The 24,656-nt window shown below is 49.9% G+C and overlaps 1 protein-coding gene across 1 annotated transcript in view; it reads left to right on the top strand.

Moving 5' to 3' along the window:
- The window catches only part of GABRA1 (gamma-aminobutyric acid type A receptor subunit alpha1), a 302,930-nt gene that overhangs the window by 124,391 nt on the left and 153,883 nt on the right, over window positions 1–24,656 (top strand). The gene's annotated exons all lie outside the window — the stretch shown is intronic.

Genomic DNA, 24,656 nt, shown 5'->3' with positions numbered 1-24,656 from the left:
CTCCAGTGCGCAGCAATTGTCTGACGAGCAGCTATGAGGGTATTAGTTATGATGGGTCTCAGAGTTAGGGGGAAGGAGTCCAAGTCCAGGCCCAATAATGCTAGAGGGGCTGTTAAGTCCAGGGGTAGGCCTGTCAGGGAGGACAGAAGGGACTCCACCTCGACCTAAAACCGGCTCACACCAGGGCAGGTCCACCACATATTTATTTCCGATCCTAGCTCAGGGCATCCCTTCCAGCAGAGGGGGGAGGGTGAAGAACCAGGGCCTCCAAATCCAGCAATTCGCGCTGGAGTTAAATACCAGTTGAACATAAGCTTTTTCGATTGCTCCAGATGGTTAATACACCGGGTAAAGTATGCAACATGTCCCGAGGCTGTTTGCCACTGTTCTAGGGAAGCAGAGAAAGCAAGCCTGGATTCCCATCTGAGCATGTATGTGAGTTTAACAGTGCATCGTAGGGCAAGGAGGGATTTATATATGATAGATACCCCATGGCAGGTGTGCCCGGACTGCTTGAAAAGAGTTTGTAACGGGAGACTGATCTCTGCGATATCGTAGGTGGGAAGACTACTGTATGGAGAAAGTGCCGGAGATGAAATTAAGAAAATAGGGACAAGGGGGGGGAGAGAAAGTTTAGCTGCTAGGGTGTTACAGGGTAGGAGCAGACCCTGATCCAGGAGGTCACTAAGCGAGGATGTGACTCCATCCCCCCATGCCGCAAAGGAAATCTCCCCCATAAGAGTTTCAACAGCTCGCAAAGAAATATGAGGATAAAGGAAAGGGAAATGCGACTTGCTGAGCCTATGCCAAACCAAAAGAAGACCCTGCATAGTGCGAAAAGTGGTGGGCGGGGAAGAGTAGCGAAGAAGATTCATCTCCAGAAGAAGCCTAGTCAATCCACAAGGAGCATGACAAGTCTCGATTTTAAGCCAGAACGAGGGAGGGGACTCCACTCACCAAATTCTTGCTATGTCTAAGAGAATTGACGGATAATATGCTGTGATGTCAGGCACTCCGAGGCCACCCCCAGTGTATAGAATGGTCAGTGTGGACATGGCGATGCGATGTGGCTTATTGCTCCAAATGAATCGGCCCAGAACCGACTGGAAAAGATTTAAATATTTTTTGGGAAATGGGAGGGGTATGCAGCGCATAAGATATAAAATCTTGGGGAGGAGCATCATTTTGACAGTTTGGATCCGGGCAATCCATGATAGACGATAGGTAGAGTAGTCCGCACAGATCGACCGAATAGTCGAGAGCAAGGAGTCACAGTTAATTCTAAGTATATTTTTTAGAGAGGCAATGTGGATCCCTAAGTAGTGGAAGCCGTCTGGAACCCAAATGAAGGGGAATTGAGTGCAAAGCAATTGTTGAGAGGAGGAGGGCAGGTTGATTGGGAAAATCGAGGACTTAGTGAGGTTGAGCTTATAGAAAGAGACATTAGAAAAGTCAGAGAGGACAGAGACAATAGCTGGAATGGAGACAGAAGGGTTCGTGCAAGTAAGAAGGACGTCATCAGCATAGAGACTAATTCTATGGTCCACGGAGCCCACCGTGATGCCTGATATATCGGGGTGAGAGCGGATAACAGCCGCTAGCGGTTCCATAGCGAGGGCAAAAATGAGAGGGGAGAGGGGGCAGCCCTGATGTGTCCCGTTAGTTATTGGGAAAGTGGAGGAGGAAAAACCTCCCACTTTAACAAAGGCACAAGGGGAGGAGTATAAGGCCATAATGGCTGATTTGATATTGCCACAAAAGGCAAATTTATCCAGAACAGCTGCCAGATACCCCCAGTGCACGCGGTCAAAAGCTTTTTCCGCATCAAGGGACACGAGTACACCGGGGGTACCTCTCCCCTCTAATATCTCCAGGAGATCTATAACCCTCCTTGTGGCATCTCTCGCCTGACGGTCAGGGTTGAATCCTACCTGATCCAAAGCGATCAAGGACGGAAGAACAGCCTTGAGACGGTCCGCCACCAGCTTAGAGTAAATATTCGATCGCAATTAAGCAATGCTATCGGCCGATAGCTGCTCGGGTCTGTAGGGGGTTTTCCCGGTTTCGGAATTGTGGAAATGGAGGCTCTCAATCCCTCATGCTTGATACATCCCTCACGTTGCCAGAACTGAAAAAGAGATAGAAGATAAGGAGCAAGAAGAGGGGCAAAAGAGGAATAGTACTGGTAAGGAAATCCGTCTGGGCCAGGGGCAGAGCGCTTTTTTGAGGTGCGAATGACCCCAAGAATTTCAGGGAGGGTGAAAGGTTTATTTAAATATTCCAATTGATCTGTGGACAAGGAAGGGAGTTTAGCTCTTGAGAGGAAAGCAGAGATAGCTTCTGAAGAGGGTTGTGGCGTAGAGGAAGAAGTAGCTAGATTATAAAGATCATTGTAATAAGTGCGAAATTGTTTGGCAATTAGGATAGGGTTCCGAATTGTATCGCCCCGGGGGGGAGATGATATGTGAGATTCTGGAACGGACCTCCGTTTTTCTAATTCTACGAGCGAGGAGGGCACCAGCTCTGTCTCCCATACTATAATAGATTTGTTTTTTTTAAGCTGAAGTTCAACTCGAGAGAGAAGAAAAGCACGGAGTTGGTTCCGAGTTTTCAGCAGGTCAGAGAGAATCGTAGAGTCTGGGGAGGTTTTACAGGAACCTTCAAGCATTTTAATTCTGGTCAGTAGGGAATCCAGGGTCGCATTGTACTGTTTTTTGGTATGCGCTGCCAATTTAAGAAAATGACCCCTTATTACCGCTTTGTGCGCGAACCATAACATATCTGGAGCAATGTTATCAGCATTGTTAAAGTGAAAGAAGTCTTTCAAATGGGCAGTAAGGGTGTCATGATTAGTCGGTGATGTCAGGAGGTGTTCATTCATTTTCCAGGAAGTCCGGGGGGAGTGGGGAGTGGAATCAGAAAGTGTTAGAGTGATAGGGGCATGGTCCAACCAGGAGATGGAGTCAATAGTCGCAGTCATACAAAGAGGTAGGAGGGAATTGTTGACTAAAAAGTAATCTATACGGCTAAATGATTTAGGTCTCGGGGGAAAAAAAGGTGTAATCACGTTTATTGCTGTGGAGGTACCGCCAAATGTCGTGGAAATAAAAAGAGGAAGTGATAGGGGCAAGGTCAGATCTAAAGTTCAAGGGAGTCGAACAGTCGAGAGATTGTTTAAGGGGGCATTAAGGTCTCCCGCAGTCAGTTTGTTACGCACCATAGAGGGGGTGAGGTCTTCCAAAAGTGATTTAAGAAATGCAGGTTGTTTTGCGTTGGGGACGTAGATCGCTAAGGCCATGTTCACACTTTGCGGGTTTTAGCGTTTCTGCAGCTGCGGGTCCGCAGCAGTTTCCATTGCGTTTACATTTACATGTAAACCCTATGAAAACCGCAATCCGCTGTGCACATGCTGCGGGAAAAACCGCGCAGAAACGCAGCGGTTTACATTCCGCAGCATGTCACTTCTTTGTGCAGAATCGCTGCGATTCTGCACACATAGGAATGCATTGATCCGCTAACTTCCCGCATGGGGCTGTGCCCACGATGCGGGAAGTAAGCAGATTATGTGCAGATGGTACCCGGGGTGGAGGAGAGGAGACTCTCCTCCAGGCCCTGGGAACAATATTTGTGTAAAAAAAAGAAATAAAATAAAAAAAAAATAATGATATACTCACCTCTCAGCACTGCACGCGGCCGACCGGTCGCAGGGTTGCTGTGCGAGCAGGACCTGCGGTGACGTCGCGGTCACATGACCGTGATGTCGCGGTCACATTTTTTATCCTGAGCGTTGGAGAAGAAACGCTGAGGATAGAAGCGGGAGGTTACTCTATGATTATCAGCCTCCAGTAGATGAGTTTCCTGCAGGAAAACGATATCGGCACAAGCCTTTTTTAGTTGCCCATATAGGAGTGAGTGCTTCTGAGGCGAATTTAGGCCGTTCACGTTCAGAGCTAGTATGGAGATAGTCATGGTAACAGTCGAGAAAGATTATGAATCTTATACACCAGGAAAGAAAAATTTAAGGAGCTTGGGCTGCACAAAGGGGAAGGGGAGGGGGGGGGAAGGGGAGACATACAACCAGAACATTTAATTCCAACAGTCTATATAACTCTAAGGATGCAAGTGCGTCGCATAAAATAACAAAGAAAAAATTGAAAAATCAATAATAACAAAAAAAGAAACACGGATCAAACAGCAAGCAAACAACAACAACAAAAAAAAAAAGAAAAACCAAAATGTCCAGAGCGAAAAAAAATCGCTCAGTGGGGCAACACTCCCAGGTGCATTTGTTAGAGGGGGTAGGGGAGAGAAGGTTAAAAGAGAGGAATATGGAAAACAGAAGGGGGAAAGGGAAAAGAGTCAATAATACAACCTGGGAGGAGCAAAAAGGAGACCAGGAAGACGGTCCCCTGGGCACATTATCCATAAAAAAAGAAGACCAACTCAGCCAATAATGAATCAGGCGACTCTCCATTCTGGATCGATCCTCTTTCCTCGAAGTCCTTGCTTGTTGGGGTTATCCCGTCCGGGCCCCTGTGGTGTTGCTGAAGGGGACAGCGGAAGAAAGTTCCAATGTTTCAGAAGCTGTGCCGCTTGAGCTGGAGTAAGACAGACGTGGGAGATGTCATCTCTTCGAACGATAAGGCGAGTGGGATGCCCCCAACGATAGGTCACCTCCCTCTCTCGTAGCAGCGTCGTATAGGGCTTGAACGCATGGCGCAGGGCCAAGGTGCCCGGGAACAAGTCCGGGCATACCTCGAGCCCCGCAAAACGCTCAGAGAGAGAAGGGGCCGCTCTTAGTGCTCTCAGGAAAACTTCCTTAGCCTCAAAAAAATGTACCTTCACGAGTACGTCTCGCGGTAAGTCTGAGCCGACACTAGGGGGCTTCGGAACTCTGTGTATGTGATCTATTTTAAGATCTCTAGGCTCTAAGCCTGGAAGTACTTCCAGCATGAAATCTTGAAGAAATGCTCTCAGCTCTGCAGGAGGAATCGACTCCGGGATGCCTCTGAGGCAGACGTTGTTCAGTCTGTGCCTATCTTCCAAATCGCAGTTCTTTGTCGGTACCACCTCGAACGTCTGCTGGAGTTGTTCGTGTTCATCCAGGAGAGTGTTGTGGGACTGGATGAGTTCTGTCAATTTGGTCTCAAGGTGGTCTGTGCGATTGCCCAAATCCGCAACTTCTCCTCTAAGATCAGCCACTATTGTCTTCATATCATCCTGGATAGAGGCTCTGAGCTCCGATAAGAGTCCCTTCATAAGAGCGAGGGTGACTGGGGAGTCCAGAGAGAGGGCTGCAGAGACGGCTTCCTGTGTTTGCATATCTCGGTGAGAAGCACGGGCTGCGCGAGGAGAAGGAAGCGCCATATTGGAGAGCGGCGCGGCCTCTGGGCGGCCAGGGGGAAAGTAATCTGAAACCCGCTTAGGAAGCGAAGGCTGCAGGTTTTTTACCTTTCCCATCGACAGGGGGTCGTCAGATGTACGTCTGCAGGAAATTTCAGTAGTCTAAGGCTGGCAGGAAGGTATTAAAAGCCGCTTTAGTTCCCCGGGGACCGGGAGCTCCTGGATCAAGCAGCCTCCACCATGAGCAGTCAGGCCACGCCCCCGAACTCTGTTGCTTCACAGAGTCGCCCAGATTAACGGTAACGCTATGCTCTGTTAACCTCATAGAGGATCACAGCTCACTAACGGAGCAGGTAAGCATACAGTGGTCATACAGTCAGCAACAGCACACAAACAACTCCTCTCTGGAGGTGCCGGAATTCTAGTGGCTATACGCCAGCCCTAAATTCACACACACAAACTCCTCTCCATAGGTGCCAGAATTCTAGTGGCTATACAGCCGACCCTGGCACATGCTGACACAGACCACAAAGTAGCTAATCTCATACACACAAGAACATAAGTTGATACTAGCGCATGGCTGTGCGGCCATGCAAACCTTTTATAGAGAAAGCTCTCCAGGACCTTCATAGTGGTCCAATAGGAACTGCTTCAGGACCTGAGCATGTGACCCCCGACCTCCAATGAGAGGTCGTCCCTTGGGCATGCTCAGTCGAAGAAAAGCAGGACTTAGTCCCAGGAGCTTCTGCTCGCCACTGAACAGTGCTGGTTACAATGGCTGAGCCTGGAAGATCAGCAGTAACCAAGCACACAGTATCTGACTGAGTTAGACGCTGGGACCGATGTCTCCACTGAGCGGAGGTGGCTTGAGATTCCCCCTGCGCAGCGGTGGGAACTCAACACCTAACACATTCAAAACACAATCTGAGCAAACTCTGATCAAACTCTCATTAGAGTCTGATCCAAATGATCAGTCCATTTTTCTTGTGAGAAATGTCTGATTTAGGCCTAAGGCTGATCTGTCAGTGAAACACAGCTTCATAGTCTGTTATATGGACAAGCCGTTAGCCATATCTTTTTTTATTTGCTTTTGCATGCAAAAAGATTTTCAAATGCAATTGTCTTCCTCACACAAGTGCAGTGAAATTACAAAAAAGTGGAATTCCACAATTTTTTTTACCATGTCCACTAAATTTGAAAATGACCTGCCATTTTGATTCTCCAGTTCATTATGAGTTTGTAGATACCAAACACTTATAGGTTCTTTTTTAAGTGGTGAAAAAAAATCCAATGTTTGTTAAAAAAGCGCTGCCATATTCAGAGACCCGTTACTAGTAGTGTTGAGCGATACTTTCCGATATCGGAAAGTATCGGTATCGGAAAGTATCGGCCGATACCGTCAAAATATCGGATCCAATCCGATACCGATACCCGATCCCAATGCAAGTCAATGGGACGAAAATATCGGAATTAAAATAAACCCTTTATACACTTGTAGGTTCATTCTACATGAAGGAAAACAACTAAGAATAATGTAGGATGTATTGGGGGACGTGGCGGAGACATTAAAGGCACAGAGGTTTAGCCCAATGTAATAGAATAGCAGGATTTTTTTTTTTTTGGATGACGTTCGGCGTTAGAAAGAATTTGACTATGTTAATTTTTTTTTTTTTTTATGCCACATATTGATGTTTCACTACTTCAATGCCCTTCACCTTCTTTTTTTCTTCTCCCACGCTTTCTTCTTCATTATCCTCATCATCAGCTTCTTTGACATCAACTTCTTCACCTTATTCATCTTCTTCTTCATCTTCTACCTATTATTTTTTGGGTTACATTGTTCATATTCTTTTTATTTTACTATTATCTTCATCATATTCTACTTCTTCATCATATTCTTATTTGTGACAGGCATTCCTGTAGTTGTTATCTATAAAAGTTTGAAGATTACACCTTCCGTTCTGCCTGTCACAAAACAGTTACATTTGTCCGCGTTCAGTTTGGCCTGCAGCATCAGGCTTTATCCAGGGGCACCACGAGGAGGAACGGACTCACCCCCATACACTGCTTAGTCTTCTTCTGCTTATAATTTAGATAATATTTTTTGCTCTGATATTTAGTGTTATGCTTAATGTTCTTCTGCTCTTTGTTCTGCAGCCTCTTGTTCTTCTGCTTCTCGGTCTTCCAGGTCGTCGTCGTCTCCAGGGTCGTCGTCTCCAGGGTCGTCGTCTCCCGGGTCGTCGTCATCGGGGTGGTCTTCAGGGTCGTCGTCTCCGGGGTCGTCGTCATCACGGTGGTCTTCAGGGTCATCGTCTCCAGGGTCGTCGTCATCACGGTGGTTGTCGTCTCTGGTGTCGTCGTCATCTTAGGGGTGTTCTTCCGGGTCATCGTGTTTAGTCTCTTGAACTTGGAAATGTAGCAGAAGGTACAAGAAGGCTGAGAAAATGCCGAGAACCAGCTGATGGAACTGGAACTCGGATGGCTACCCAAAGGTCCAAGAGCCAATGGAACTACCGAGGACCAGCTGACGTTACTGGAACCCGGTTACTAAGCAGGAGGTACCCGTGCCTGAAAGCACTACCAAGGACCACCTGACGTTGGTGGAACTCGGATACCCAGAGGGATGCACCTAAGCCAAAGGCTCTGCCCGGAACCAGCTGACGGTACTGGAACCAGGATGGGGAGCAGAAGGTACAAGAGCAAAAGACAGTGCCGAGAACCAGCTGACGGTTCTGGAACCCGGATGGGTAGCCGAAGGTCCAAGAGCCAATGGAACTACCGAGGACCAGCTGACGTTACTGGAACCCGGTTACTAAGCAGGAGGTACCCGTGCCTGAAAGCACTACCAAGGACCACCTGACGTTGGTGGAACTCGGATACCCAGAGGGAGGCACCTAAGCCAAAGGCTCTGCCCGGAACCAGCTGACGGTACTGGAACCAGGATGGGGAGCAGAAGGTACAAGAGCAAGTGTCTGCGTGGCTTTTGCAGGACACGATGCCGGCTGCACAGCAGGGGAACAGCTGGCGGTGCTGAACCCCACTGACACATTGGCGAGGTGTTTTTCTCTGTGCAGCTAGCAGTACCGGGCCCCAACTGGCGGTGTTGGAGCCCGGGGTCAGCAGGAGGAGGAGAGGGAGCAGAGTGTAGGCCGAAGCCTGCACTGGCGGCAGCTTTGGGTCTGTTGTGCCTGCGTGGCTGTTGCAGGACACGTTGCCGGCTGCACAGCAGGGGAACAGCTGGCGGTGCTGAACCCCACTGACACATTGGCGAGGTGTTTTTCTCTGTGCAGCTAGCAGTACCGGGCCCCAACTGGCGGTGTTGGAGCCCGGGCTCTGCAGGGGAAGCAGAGTGTAGGCCGAAGCCTAATCGAACCAATTTCAAAGGTAACCTTTAACCCCCCCTCAGGGGTTACAAAGTAGAAGAGCCACAGCTTATGCAGCAGTAGTGGTGCACAAGTCAAAGGTTGCTCTTTTAATTTGGCTCCTTGCACACGCTGAATGGAACACGTATAACATTTAGCCCTTTATACAGTCAAACTGTGTTGGAGGCGCGAGTTCCCTTTGTAATGAGACGCAGCACAGATGTCAAGAATCCCACCTTGGTGCTGGGTGCAGTCTCCTGAGCGTTGTTATTTGCTGTACAGGAGTCTGCGCTGTCGTGTTATCCCCTGGCCTAGCGCTGTTAGCGCTGCCCATCTTCTGACCTCATTTAATGTTGGCTGGTGCGGTTCGCGATGCCCATGAATCACAGCCCCGCAGTGTATTGACATAGTTAAAACACTGCGGGGCTGGGATTCATGGCCTGGCGCAGTACATATGTTCGCCTCTCGCTTGGGTTCTTACACCTGCTTCAGACTATGTGGCGTCAGCTGATCCCTTATCGCATGCCACGGCCATGAAGCCGCACAGTCTGAAGAAGGCGGAAGGAGATGAGGGACAGGCGAACTGATGCACTGCTCATGCCCATCAAACACACCCTCGCAGTCCCAAGAAATAAGACACCGAGGGGCGTTGTGTGGGTCAGGGCGGCCGCAGAGGCGCAGGCAGCCAAACAATGATGCCAGAAGACGGGCAGCGCTACCAAGGGGGTTGCAGCGTGTCATTACAAAGGAAAGTCACACCACCGGGACGGTTAAATGGTCACACAGAGGACACATTTTAGACGTGTTTTCCGTTCCACATGTGCGAGGAGAATACGTTTATCAGCCACCTTGCACACATACAGCATTACCGCTGTACAAGGTGGCCTTAAAAACGTACAAACGCCTGGGGGAGGGGGGACAGGTTCCCTTCAATTTCAGTTCTGGTGTCTGCGTGGCTTTTGCAGGACACGATGCCGGCTGCACAGCAGGGGAACAGCTGGCGGTGCTGAACCCCACTGACACATTGGCGAGGTGTTTTTCTCTGTGCAGCTAGCAGTACCGGGCCCCAACTGGCGGTGTTGGAGCCCGGGGTCAGCAGGAGGAGGAGAGGGAGCAGAGTGTAGGCCGAAGCCTGCACTGGCGGCAGCTTTGGGTCTGTTGTGCCTGCGTGGCTGTTGCAGGACACGTTGCCGGCTGCACAGCAGGGGAACAGCTGGCGGTGCTGAACCCCACTGACACATTGGCGAGGTGTTTTTCTCTGTGCAGCTAGCAGTACCGGGCCCCAACTGGCGGTGTTGGAGCCCGGGCTCTGCAGGGGGAGCAGAGTGTAGGCCGAAGCCTAATCGAACCAATTTCAAAGGTAACCTTTAACCCCCCCTCAGGGGTTACAAAGTAGAAGAGCCACAGCTTATGCAGCAGTAGTGGTGCACAAGTCAAAGGTTGCTCTTTTAATTTGGCTCCTTGCACACGCTGAATGGAACACGTATAACATTTAGCCCTTTATACAGTCAAACTGTGTTGGAGGCGCGAGTTCCCTTTGTAATGAGACGCAGCACAGATGTCAAGAATCCCACCTTGGTGCTGGGTGCAGCCTCCTGAGCGTTGTTATTTGCTGTACAGGAGTCTGCGCTGTCGTGTTATCCCCTGGCCTAGCGCTGTTAGCGCTGCCCATCTTCTGACCTCATTTAATGTTGGCTGGTGCGGTTCGCGATGCCCATGAATCACAGCCCCGCAGTGTATTGACATAGTTAAAACACTGCGGGGCTGGGATTCATGGCCTGGCGCAGTACATATGTTCGCCTCTCGCTTGGGTTCTTACACCTGCTTCAGACTATGTGGCGTCAGCTGATCCCTTATCGCATGCCACGGCCATGAAGCCGCACAGTCTGAAGAAGGCGGAAGGAGATGAGGGACAGGCGAACTGATGCACTGCTCATGCCCATCAAACACACCCTCGCAGTCCCAAGAAATAAGACACCGAGGGGCGTTGTGTGGGTCAGGGCGGCCGCAGAGGCGCAGGCAGCCAAACAATGATGCCAGAAGACGGGCAGCGCTACCAAGGGGGTTGCAGCGTGTCATTACAAAGGAAAGTCACACCACCGGGACGGTTAAATGGTCACACAGAGGACACATTTTAGACGTGTTTTCCGTTCCACATGTGCGAGGAGAATACGTTTATCAGCCACCTTGCACACATGCAGCATTACCGCTGTACAAGGTGGCCTTAAAAACGTACAAACGCCTGGGGGAGGGGGGACAGGTTCCCTTCAATTTCAGTTCTGGTGTCTGCGTGGCTTTTGCAGGACACGATGCCGGCTGCACAGCAGGGGAACAGCTGGCGGTGCTGAACCCCACTGACACATTGGCGAGGTGTTTTTCTCTGTGCAGCTAGCAGTACCGGGCCCCAACTGGCGGTGTTGGAGCCTGGGGTCAGCAGGAGGAGGAGAGGGAGCAGAGTGTAGGCCGAAGCCTGCACTGGCGGCAGCTTTGGGTCTGTTGTGCCTGCGTGGCTGTTGCAGGACACGTTGCCGGCTGCACAGCAGGGGAACAGCTGGCGGTGCTGAACCCCACTGACACATTGGCGAGGTGTTTTTCTCTGTGCAGCTAGCAGTACCGGGCCCCAACTGGCGGTGTTGGAGCCCGGGCTCTGCAGGGGGAGCAGAGTGTAGGCCGAAGCCTAATCGAACCAATTTCAAAGGTAACCTTTAACCCCCCCTCAGGGGTTACAAAGTAGAAGAGCCACAGCTTATGCAGCAGTAGTGGTGCACAAGTCAAAGGTTGCTCTTTTAATTTGGCTCCTTGCACACGCTGAATGGAACACGTATAACATTTAGCCCTTTATACAGTCAAACTGTGTTGGAGGCGCGAGTTCCCTTTGTAATGAGACGCAGCACAGATGTCAAGAATCCCACCTTGGTGCTGGGTGCAGCCTCCTGAGCGTTGTTATTTGCTGTACAGGAGTCTGCGCTGTCGTGTTATCCCCTGGCCTAGCGCTGTTAGCGCTGCCCATCTTCTGACCTCATTTAATGTTGGCTGGTGCGGTTCGCGATGCCCATGAATCACAGCCCCGCAGTGTATTGACATAGTTAAAACACTGCGGGGCTGGGATTCATGGCCTGGCGCAGTACATATGTTCGCCTCTCGCTTGGGTTCTTACACCTGCTTCAGACTATGTGGCGTCAGCTGATCCCTTATCGCATGCCACGGCCATGAAGCCGCACAGTCTGAAGAAGGCGGAAGGAGATGAGGGACAGGCGAACTGATGCACTGCTCATGCCCATCAAACACACCCTCGCAGTCCCAAGAAATAAGACACCGAGGGGCGTTGTGTGGGTCAGGGCGGCCGCAGAGGCGCAGGCAGCCAAACAATGATGCCAGAAGACGGGCAGCGCTACCAAGGGGGTTGCAGCGTGTCATTACAAAGGAAAGTCACACCACCGGGACGGTTAAATGGTCACACAGAGGACACATTTTAGACGTGTTTTCCGTTCCACATGTGCGAGGAGAATACGTTTATCAGCCACCTTGCACACATGCAGCATTACCGCTGTACAAGGTGGCCTTAAAAACGTACAAACGCCTGGGGGAGGGGGGACAGGTTCCCTTCAATTTCAGTTCTGGTGTCTGCGTGGCTTTTGCAGGACACGATGCCGGCTGCACAGCAGGGGAACAGCTGGCGGTGCTGAACCCCACTGACACATTGGCGAGGTGTTTTTCTCTGTGCAGCTAGCACATCTGGGCCCCAACTGGCGGTGTTAGAGCCCAGGGTCAGCAGGAGGAGCAGGGGGAGCGGAGTGTAGGCCGAAGCCTGCACTGGAGCAAGTTGAAAGGAAACCTTTAACCCCCCCCAGGCGTTTGTAGCTGGAAGAGCCATCGTGTACAGCACTAATGCTGGAAAAGGTAAACTTAGCTCTTTTAATTATGGTCCTTGCAGATGCTGAACCTAACACTTATGAAATGTGTCCCCTCACAGCGTTCAACCGTCCGGTAGGTGGAACTTTCCTTTGTCATGTGACGCAGCACAGCCGTCATTTTTACCCCCTTGTCGCCGTGCGCCGCCTCCTCAGCGTTGTTTGAATCTGTCCCGGAGCCTGCGCTGTTAGGTTACCCCTTGGCCATGCACACATTTTGCGCTGCCCGTCTTCTGACATCATTTGCTGTCAGGCTGGCTGCGCCTGTGCGGGTGCGCTGTCCGAGATTCAGCCTCGCGGTGTCGTCTAATGTAATCCCACCGCGGGCCTGGGATCCGTGTCCATGCGCAGTGCATATCCTCGCCTCTCACTCCCCTCCCTACGGCTTCTTAAGACTGTGCGGTGTCACGGCCGTGGCATGCTATTAGGGATCAGCTGACACCGAACAGTCTTTAGAAGCCGTAGGGAGGGGAGTGAGAGGCGAGGATATGCACTGCGCATGGACACGGATCCCAGGCCCGCGGTGGGATTACATTAGACGACACCGCGAGGCTGAATCTCGGACAGCGCACCCGCACAGGCGCAGCCAGCCTGACAGCAAATGATGTCAGAAGACGGGCAGCGCAAAATGTGTGCATGGCCAAGGGGTAACCTAACAGTGCAGGCTCCGGGACAGATTCAAACAATGCTGAGGAGGCGGCGCACGGCGACAAGGGGGTAAAAATGACGGCTGTGCTGCGTCACATGACAAAGGAAAGTTCCACCTACCGGACGGTTGAACGCTGTGAGGGGACACATTTCATAAGTGTTAGGTTCAGCATCTGCAAGGAGCACCACGAAAAGAGGCACTTTTTCCCTTTGCATCATTACTGCTGCACAAGGTGGCTCCTTCAGTAACAAACGCCTGGGGGGGGGGGACAGGTTCCCTTAAATTTAACTTGTTGTGCCTGCGTGGCGGTCGCAGTACACGTTGCCGTATACACAGCAGGGGAACAGCTGGCGGTGCTGAACCCCACTAACACATTGGCGAGGTGTTTGGCTCTGTGCGTACAGCACTTCTGGACGGCAACTGGCGGTGTTGGAGCCCAGGGGCAGGTGGAGGAGGAGGAGGTTGGAGGAGGTAGGAGGGATTGCCACACACACAGCAGGGGAACAGCTGACGTTACTGAACCCCAATAACAGAGGAGGGACTGTTGACTGTGCGTACAGCACTTCTGGACGGCAACTGGCGGTGTTGGAGCCCAGGGGCAGGTGGAGGAGGAGGAGGTTGGAGGAGGTAGGAGGGATTGCCACACACACAGCAGGGGAACAGCTGACGTTACTGAACCCCAATAACAGAGGAGGGACTGTTGACTGTGCGTACAGCACTTCTGGACGGCAACTGGCGGTGTTGGAGCCCAGGGGCAGGTGGAGGAGGAGGAGGTTGGAGGAGGTAGGAGGGATTGCCACACACACAGCAGGGGAACAGCTGACGTTACTGAACCCCAATAACAGAGGAGGGACTGTTGACTGTGCGTACAGCACTTCTGGACGGCAACTGGCGGTGTTGGAGCCCAGGGGCAGGTGGAGGAGGAGGAGGTTGGAGGAGGTAGGAGGGATTGCCACACACACAGCAGGGGAACAGCTGACGTTACTGAACCCCAATAACAGAGGAGGGACTGTTGACTGTGCGTACAGCACTTCTGGACGGCAACTGGCGGTGTTGGAGCCCAGGGGCAGGTGGAGGAGGAGGAGGTTGGAGGAGGTAGGAGGGATTGCCACACACACAGCAGGGGAACAGCTGACGTTACTGAACCCCAATAACAGAGGAGGGACTGTTGACTGTGCGTACAGCACTTCTGGACGGCAACTGGCGGTGTTGGAGCCCAGGGGCAGGTGGAGGAGGAGGAGGTTGGAGGAGGTAGGAGGGATTGCCACACACACAGCAGGGGAACAGCTGACGTTACTGAACCCCAATAACAGAGGAGGGACTGTTGACTGTGCGTACAGCACTTCTGGACGGCAACTGGCGGTGTTGGAGCCCAGGGGCAGGTGGAGGAGGAGGAGGTTGGAGGAGGTAGGAGGGATTGCCACACACACAGCAGGGGAACAGCTGACGTTACTGAACCCCAATAACAGAGGAGGGACTGTTGACTGTGCGTACAGCACTTCTGGACGGCAACTGGCGGTGTTGGAGCCCAGGGGCAGGTGGAGGAGGAGGAGGTTGGAGGAGGTAGGAGGGATTGCCACACACACAGCAGGGGAACAGCTGACGTTACTGAACCCCAATAACAGAGGAGGGACTGTTGACTGTGCGTACAGCACTTCTGGACGGCAACTGGCGGTGTTGGAGCCCAGGGGCAGGTGGAAAAGCAGAGGAACACAATGTAGGCCGAAGCCTGAGAAAGTCGAAAGGGAACCTTTAACCCCCCCCCAAGGCGTTTGTAGCTGAAAGAGCCAGCTTGTGCAGCACAAAAGATGCAAAAGGAAAAGGTGGCTCTTTTCATCATGCTCCTTGCAAACACAGAACTAAACACTTATAAAATGTGTCCCCTGCAACCGTAAAACCGTCCCGGAGGTGGGACTTTCCTTCGTAATGTGACGCAGCACAGCCGTCATTCCTACCCCCCCGGCGCCGCGCACCGGCTCCTCAGCGTTGTTTTATTCCGTCCCGGAGCCTGCGCTGTTATGTTATCCCGTGGCCAGGCACACTTAGCGCTGCCCGTCTTCTGGCATCATTTGGTGTCAGGATGGCTGCGCCTGTGCGGCCGCGCTGGCAGAGAGCCCGCCTCACAGTGTCTTCTGATTTAATCCCACTGGGGGCCTGGGATCCATGGACATGCACAGTGCATATCCTTGCCTCTCACTCCCCTCCCTACGGCTTCTTAAGACTGTGCGGTGTCATGGCCGTGGCATGCTATTAGGGACCAGCTGACACCGAACAGTCTGAAGAAGCCATAGGGAAATGAGTGAGAGGTGGAGGTTCAGATATGCACTGCGCATGTCCATGGATCCCAGGCCCCCAGTGGGATTAAATCAGAAGACACTGCGAGGCGGGCTCTCTGCCAGCACGGCCGCACAGGCGCAGCCATCCTGACACCAAATGATGCCAGAAGACGGGCAGCGCTAAGTGTGCCTGGCCACGGGATAACATAACAGCGCAGGCTCCGGGACGGAATAAAACAACGCTGAGGAGCCGGTGCGCGGCGCCGTGGGGGTAGGAATGACGGCTGTGCTGCGTCACATTACGAAGGAAAGTCCCACCTCCGGGACGGTTTTACGGTATCAGTGGACACATTTTATAAGTGTTAAGTTCTGCCTGTGCAAGGAGCTAAACAAAAATAGCTACCTTTTCCTTGTGCAGCATTACTGCTGCACAAGGTGGCTCTTTCAGTAACAAACGCCTTGGGGGGGGGGACAGATTCCCTTACATTTCAGTTGTTGTGTCAGCGTGGCGGTCGCATGACACATTGCCGGCTACACAGCTGGGGATCAGCTGACGTTACTGAAACCCAATAACACTGGGTCGTATGTTTTGACTGTGCAGACGGCACTTCTGAGCCTCAACTGGCGGTGTTGGAGCACAGGAATTTAAGTTCAGGTGGTAGAAAGATGAACACAACAGGAGACCTGGATAACGTATACAGTGACCTAATTATTTAATCAGGAGGAGGAGTGGCAAATTCCTGCGAGATCCAGGCCTTGTTCATTTTCAGGAAAGTAAGCCGGTCAACGTTATCGGAGGATAGTCGCATGCGACGGTCAGTTAGTACACCACCTGCAGCACTAAAGACACGTTCCGATAATACACTGGCCGCAGGGCAAGACAGCACCTCCAATGCATACTGGCTTAGCTCTGGCCATGTATCCAGCTTTGAGACCCAAAACTTGAAAGGGGAAGAGCCGTCTGGGAGTACAGCAAGAGGGCAAGACATGTAGTCTGTCACCATCTGACGGAACCGTTGCCTCCTGCTGACTGGAGCCGTCTGTGATGGTGTAGACTTTTGTGGGGGGCACAGAAAACTGTGCCACAGTTGGGCCATACTGGTCTTGCCTTGGGCAGAGGCACTGCTTCCGCTCCCTCTTTGTGCAGAGCCTCCTCCACTGCCTGGACGCACTGAGCTGCTTTGTAATGCACTAGCAGCACTTCTCTCAGTTGGAATGGAGAAGATGATGGAATTGACCAGTGTGTCTTGGTACTCCCGCATTTTTCGCTCCCGGTTCAACGGTGTGATGAGGCTTTCTACGTTGTCCCGGTAGCGAGGATCGAGGAGGGTGAACACCCAATAATCAGACATGTTGAGAATGTGGGCGATGCGGCGGTCGTTTCTCAGGCACTGCAGCATGTAATCCACCATGTGCTGCAGACTGCCAACTGCCCAAGAAACGCTGTCCCCTGCTGGAGGCGTGATCTCTGCCTGCTCGTCATCACCCCACCCTCGCTGTACACACTGAGTACTGGACAATTCGGTAACTCCCTCCTCTGGACGGACATCTTCCTCCTCCATTGACTCCTCCTCATCCTCCTCACAAACTGTCCCCTGCCTACGCGTTTGTGAGGAACCACGTGGCGCTGACTGTCCAGAAGATGATGGAAATGGTGAATCCTCATCCTCCACCTCTTCCACAACATCATCCCTTAGCGCTTGCAGTGATTTTTCAAGCAGGCAGATAAGGGCGACAGTCATGCTGACTAGTGCATCATCTGCACTCGCCATCCGCGTGGAATAATCAAAGGGACGCAAAACCTGGCAGACGTCATTCATAGTGGCCCACTCTGTGGTTGTGAAGTCTGTACGGCGCTGACTGCGACTTTTTTGCGCCTGAAGCAGCTGGTACTCCATTACAGCTTGCTGCTGCTCACACAACCGCTCCAACATATGTAACGTGGAATTCCACCTGGTAGGTAGGTCACATATGATGCGATGTTCCGGCAGGCGGTGTCGGCGCTGCAGAGCCGCAATGCGCGCTTTTGCCGTGCTGGAACGCCGCAAGTGAGCACACTCTAGGCGGACCTTGTGCAGCAGTGCATCAAGATCCGGATAGTCCCTCAAAAAGCTCTGCACGACCAAATTGAGCACATGTGCCAGACATGGGATGTGAGTGAGGTTGCCGAGGCCCAGAGCTGCCACCAGATTTCGGCCATTATCACACACTACCATGCCTGGCTGGAGATTCGCTGGCACAAACCACACATCGCTCTCCTGCTTGATGGCATTCCAGAGCTCCTGCGCTGTGTGGCTACGATTCCCCAAAAAAATTAATTTCAAGACGGCCTGTTGACGTTTGGCCACGGCTGTGCTCATGTCGGTCGTAACAGGTACACGTTCATCACGGGTCCATGTGGAGGTGGACTGTGACGGCTCCTGCAGCGATGATTCTGAGGAACTGGTGTAAGAGGAGGAGTCAATGCGTACAGAATGGATTCCTGCAATCCTTGGAGTGGGCAGGACACGTCCTGCGCCACTCGCACGGTCTGTACCTGGCTCAACGACATTAACCCAATGGGCAGTGAGGGAAAGGTATCGCCCCTGTCCATGTTGACTGGTCCACGCATCGGTGGTGAGGTGGACCTTGCTACTGACGGCGTTCAGAAGCGCGTGTTTTATGTGTCCCTCCACATGCTTGTGCAGGGCAGGGACGGCTTGCCTGCTGAAGTAAAAGCGGCTGGGCACATTGTACTGTGGGACTGCCAATGACATCAAGTCACGGAAGCTGTCAGTCTCCACCAGCCTGAATGACAGCATTTCCAGTGACAGCAGTTTGGCAATGCCTGCAGTCAGAGCCTGTGCTCGTGGGTGGTTTGACGAGAAAGGCCGCCTTTTCTCCCATGCCTGTACTACCGATGGCTGTAGACTGGGCTGGGAGTGTGTGGATGACTGGGAAAGTGGTGCTGCGGGTGGAATTACAGCGGGTCTCTGGACAACAGGGCCAGAGGTTCTTCCACGGCGATCCTGGGAGGAAGCCGAACCAGCTGCGTGTGAGCTAGAGGAAGAGGCAACACGAGCTGAAGAGGTGGTAGCTGCCGCTGTTGGTTGGCCTACCTCTTCAGTGTGTTTTTCTAACTCCGCCGGGTGCCTGTTGCGCACATGTTTCCACATGTTGGAGGTATTGAGGTTGCTGACATTTCGACCTCTTTTGACTTTTTGATGACACACGTTGCATCTGACATAGCAAATGTCATCTGCAACTGTGTCAAAAAAGGACCAGGCACTGCAAGTCTTGGGAGCGCCCTTTTTGGCTTTTGGAAGAGACATGCTCCTAACGGGTGCCAAAGCGGAGGCTGCAGGATCCGCAGTCTTCCCCCTCCCTCTCCCTCTTTGGGCCGTACGGGGAATCTCTTCCTCAGAGCTGCTCCCACCACCTTCCTGTCCCTCACGCCAAGATGGGTCGAGGACCTCATCATCTACACTACCCTCTGCCCCCAACTGCTCCTCCTGGGTAGTCTCAGCAGCAGAGCACGCACCAGTAAGTGGCACCTGAGTGTCATCATCAGCTGATGCGGCCTGCGATGTGGTGACCGGAGCCACTGGCCCACCCGCCTCTTCAGAGGAAGACAGAAAAAGCTGTTGGGCATCACTGCACCCTGCCTCTTCTTCCATTTCTCCAATGCTGCTTGGCTGGCCCCCTGTTTCCAAGCCAAGAGATTCAGAGAACAGAAGTAGAGACGGCTCCTGTCCTGGGCTCTCTGTCTGCCTGGGCAATTTGGCAGGTGGTGAAGAGACAGATGGCTGCTCTCCAGTGCTCTGTGTCTGAGAGGATGTGGCACTAATGGAAGTTGATGCATTAGCTGCCATCCATCCGACAACAGCTTCAATTTGGTCTTGACGCAGCAGCGGTGTACGGCGCTCTGACACAAAGCTGCGCATGAACGACTGTTGCCTGGTGAAAGTGGGTGCTGATGAGTCACCGGTGCCCGCAGCAGGCACAGAATCCCCACGTCCCCTCCCTGCTCCGCGCCCATGCCCACGCCCACGTGCCTTACTCACTGCCTTCTTCATCTTGGTTGACTGATAAAGATAAGCAGAAAAGTACTAACGGATTTGTGTGCTTATTCCTGAGCAACTCCTCCTAACAGGTATAAGAAACACTAATTTTCTAAAGTGTGGACTAGACTTTAATATGAGCTAATGTGGCCTACAGAAATGTAAAGTGGTGTAACTGGTGTGTTTGGTGAACTTTATTATTTATTTCTTTTTTGGGGGCTGAACTGACAACAGATAGAGCTGCAGTCACACAGAGACCGTGCAGACAGACGTAAACGGCGCTGCAAGGCCCAAAAACCCTCCTCTACTTTATCCTATGTAGTGTTTTTCCACAAATTAGCTGGAGACGGGTGGAAAGACACTAATAGGATTTTTTTAAATTAATTAGCAGCAGACTACACTACTTGAAAAAAAATTAAAATTGATTTGGCGGTATGACGCAGTGAACAACCCTGAGCTGGAGACAACCAGGCTACGGCTGCTCACAGACTACAGGGCGAGCTGCAGTCACACGGAGACCGTGCAGACAGCCGTAAACGGCGCTGCAAGGCCCAAAAACCCTCCTCTACTTTATCCTATGTAGTGTTTTTCCACAAATTAGCTGGAGACGGGTGGAAAGACACTAATAGGATTTTTTTAAATTAATTAGCAGCAGACTACACTACTTGAAAAAAAATTAAAATTGATTTGGCGGTATGACGCAGTGAACAACCCTGAGCTGGAGACAACCAGGCTACGGCTGCTCACAGACTACAGGGCGAGCTGCAGTCACACGGAGACCGTGCAGACAGCCGTAAACGGCGCTGCAAGGCCCAAAAACCCTCCTCTACTTTATCCTATGTAGTGTTTTTCCACAAATTAGCTGGAGACGGGTGGAAAGACACTAATAGGATTTTTTTGAATTAATTAGCAGCAGACTACACTACTTGAAAAAAAATTAAAATTGATTTGGCGGTATGACGCAGTGAACAACCCTGAGCTGGAGACAACCAGGCTACGGCTGCTCACAGACTACAGGGCGAGCTGCAGTCACACGGAGACCGTGCAGACAGCCGTAAACGGCGCTGCAAGGCCCAAAAACCCTCCTCTACTTTATCCTATGTAGTGTTTTTCCACAAATTAGCTGGAGACGGGTGGAAAGACACTAATAGGATTTTTTTGAATAAATTAGCAGCAGACTACACTACTTGAAAAAAAAAAAAAAAAAAAAAAAAGAACAGTATGAGGCAATGAACCACCCTCCCTGAACTGAATACAACCAGCTATGGATGGCCTATGTGGCTGCACTCAGACTAGAGAGTGGGCTGCACTCACACACACACACACACAGACCTTGCAGATCGCTGTGAAAACAGCGCTACAAGGCAAAAGCAAGGTGAATAGTAGGTGAACACAGCGGTTGCTAAATTAGCCTTTGGAAAGCACAAAGAAGCAAATCGCTATCTCTAAACTGTCCCTCAGTCAGCAAACAGCGTCCTGTCACTAACTGAATTCACAGCAGAGTGATCGCAAAATGGCGCCAGCGACTTTTAAACTGCAGCATGACATCATTTCAGCAGCCAATCACAGCCTTGCCAGTAGTTTCATGCCCTCCATGCTAAACAGGATGTGCCCACACTTGGAATCATTCTCATTGGCTGAATTTCGGAATTTTGAATCTGGGAACTTCCGATTCCGGTATCCGATACGCGGCAAGTATCGGAATCCCGGTATCGGAATTCCGATACCGCAAGTATCGGCCGATACCCGATACTTGCGGTATCGGAATGCTCAACACTAGTTACTAGTGATGAGCCAATACATTTGGCACTATACATTACTCGCAAGAATAGTACGCTATTCGGGCTATTCTTTACTCAGCGAGTAATTTGCTATTCGCCTCGGTATATTCGAGTGACCTGTTCAGCATGTTTGGAGCTTTATTTGCAGCCAATGAACATCAGGTTCATGTATACAGTATGTGTCTTGCTTGCCAATCACAGTAATGTCGGCGCCATCTTTGGTGTGGCATTACTGTGATTGACTGGCCTTACAGGATCGTTGGGGATATTTAATCCCTGCTGGCGCCATCTTGCGCACATTGCAGTCGGAAACAACATAGTGAGAGCGCAGTGTGAGAGTGAAAGCAGCAGATAGGGAGAGTTTGTGATTCCAAAAAGCTCTTTTCAGATCTACCGAGGGTGAAGATTTTTTATTTGTTAGGTGGAGATTTTGTAGGGAGAGATTTAATACAAGGGAAAGTGAAAGGCAGACACTTTGGTGTTATCATCATTGCAAATACATGCTGCAGATCTCTGCTAGTTTGCATTGTGTTGTATAGTTTAGGAACAGAATGTGGGATTAGGGATAGGCAGGTTTTCATCCAATACCATAATATACAAATTGTCTCTTTTTAGAGCCAAATAATATTAGTTCGTACCAACAAATTCTAAACAAATTTTTTTGGAGCTACATAATATTCCTGCGTACCAACATATATATTTTTTTCTACAGCAAAATAATATTTCTCAGTGCCAGCATATAGTAACATCCTTTTTGAAAGCTAATTGCTAAGTAATATTCCTCGCTTTTTGCTGAAATAGCTAATATTTATCTAGGAGCTGTGCGACTGGTGCAAAACTTGCTAATCTTCACTATTTACCAGTAATTTCCCTGAGTCTGCTGGTGGCATGTCTCATAAAGGTGATATAAAAAATAAAAAAAATCATATTGGTTAAATAAATAGCATATATTTGCTTAGCAGTTGTGCGACTGGCGCATAGCCAGCAGAGATACGCAAACATCACAATTTACCAGTGGCAATAATTTTCCTTAATCTACTGTCGGCATGTTTCATAAAGGCGATATACAAAAATTACAATTTTGTAATGGTTAAATAAATAGCGTATCTTTCTCTAGCAGTTATGGAACTGGCGCAAACCCTGCAGAGATACACAAATGTCACAATTTACAAGTGACAATAATTTTCCTTAAAGGGAACCTGTCACCTGAATTTGGCGGGACCAGTTTTGGGTCATATGGGCGGAGTTTTCGGGTGTTTGATTCACCCTTTCCTTACCCGCTGGCTGCATGCTGGCCGCAATATTGGATTGAAGTTCAATATTGGATTGAAGTTCCTTGCGCAGGCGTGTACTCCGGAGGACAGAGAATGAACTTCAATCCAATATTGCGGCCAGCATGCAGCCAGAGGGTAAGGAAAGGGTGAATCAAACACCCGAAAACCCCGCCCATATGACCCAAAACTGGTCCCGCCAAATTCAGGTGACAGGTTCCCTTTAATGTCTTAAGGATCAGGAGTATTTTTGTTTTTGAGTTTCCATTATTTGCTCCCCTTTTTCCCATGGCCATAACTTTTTTATTTTTCCATCAATATGACCATGTGAGAGCTTGTTTTTTGCAGGACAAGTTGTACTTTTGAATGGCACCATTGATTTTACCATATCATGTACTGGAAAATAGGAAAAACATCCAGGTGCTGTTAAATTGCAAAAAAAGAGCAATTCCACAATTATTTTTGGGATTTATTTTACCATATTCACAAAATTGACCTGCGATAATGATTCTCCAGGTCATTACGGGTTCATAGACGCTAAACATGTCTATGTTCTTTTTTTATTTAAGTGATGGAAAAAAATTCCAAAGTTTGTGAATTTTTTTTTTGCCATTTTCCGAGATCCGTAGAGTCTCCATTTTTCAGGATCTGGGACCGGATGAGGGCTTTTTTGCACGCTGATCTGACGTGTGTATTGATACCATATTGGTGTGTATACAATCATTTGATTGCCTGTTATTGCATTTTATTGCAATGTGCAGCGAGAAAAAAATGTAATTCTGGCGTTTTAATTTTTTTTCTCCCTATGCCGTTTTCCGATTGGATTAATTTTTCTTTATATTGATATATTGGGCAATTCTGAACGCAGCAATTCCAAATATGTGCATTTTTTATTTCTTTTTATTGTTTTATTTTGAATAGGGCGAAAGGGGGGTGATTTGAACTTTTATAATTTTTATTTTTTTAATATTTTTTAAAACTTTTTTTTACTTTTGGCATGTTTCAATAGTCTCCATGGGATACTAGAAGCTGCCATAATCTGAATCGCTCTTCTACCTACAGGTGATGATCAGATCACCTGTATGTACACTACCGTTCACAAGTTTATTGTCACTTAGAAATTTCCTTATTTTTGAAAGAAAAGCACAGTTTTTTTCCAATGAAGCTAACATTAAATGATTCAGAAATGCACGCTATACATTGTTAATGTGGTAGATGACTATTCTAGCTGCAAACATCTGGTTTGTAATGAAATATCTTCATAGGTGTATAGCGGCCCATTTCCAACAACCTTTGCTAACTGTGTAGGAAGGCTAATGGATGGATAGAATACCCTTGAAAACCCTTGTGCATGTATGTTAGCATAGCTGAAAACAGTTTGGTTGATTAGAGAACCTATAAACCTGACCTTCATTTGAGCTAGTTGAGAATCTGGAGCATTACATTAGTTGGTTCCATTAAACTCTCAAAATGGGCAGAAAAAAGGAAATTTCATGTCAAACTCGACAGTCTATTCTTGTTCTTAGAAATGAAGGCTAATCAATGCGAGAAATTGCCAAGAAACAGAAGATTTCCTACAATGGTGTGTACTACTCCCTTCAGAGGAGAGCACAAACGGTCTCTAACCAGAGTAGAAAGAGAAGTGGGAGGCCCTGCTGCACAACTAAGCAACAAGACAAGTACATTAGAGTCTGTAGTTTGAGAAATCGATGCCTCACAGGTCCTCAACTGGCAGCTTCATTAAATAGTAGATGCAAAACGCCAGTGTCAACGGCAAAGAGGCAACTTCGGGATGCTAGCCTTCAGGGCAGAGTGGCAAAGAAAAAGCCATATCTGAGACTGGCTAATAAAAGGAAAAGATTAATATGGGCGAGCGAACACAGACATTGGACAGCGGAAGATTGGAACAAAATGTTATAGACGGACGAATCCAAGTTTGAGGTGTTTGGATCACACAGAAAAACATTTGTGAGACACAGAACAACTTAAAAGATGCTGGAACAGTGTCTGACGCCATCTGTCA

This window comes from Ranitomeya variabilis, chromosome 5, assembly GCF_051348905.1.
Source record: "Ranitomeya variabilis isolate aRanVar5 chromosome 5, aRanVar5.hap1, whole genome shotgun sequence".
Taxonomy (NCBI): domain Eukaryota; kingdom Metazoa; phylum Chordata; class Amphibia; order Anura; family Dendrobatidae; genus Ranitomeya; species Ranitomeya variabilis.
This window is presented reverse-complemented; position numbering and strand designations above follow the sequence as displayed.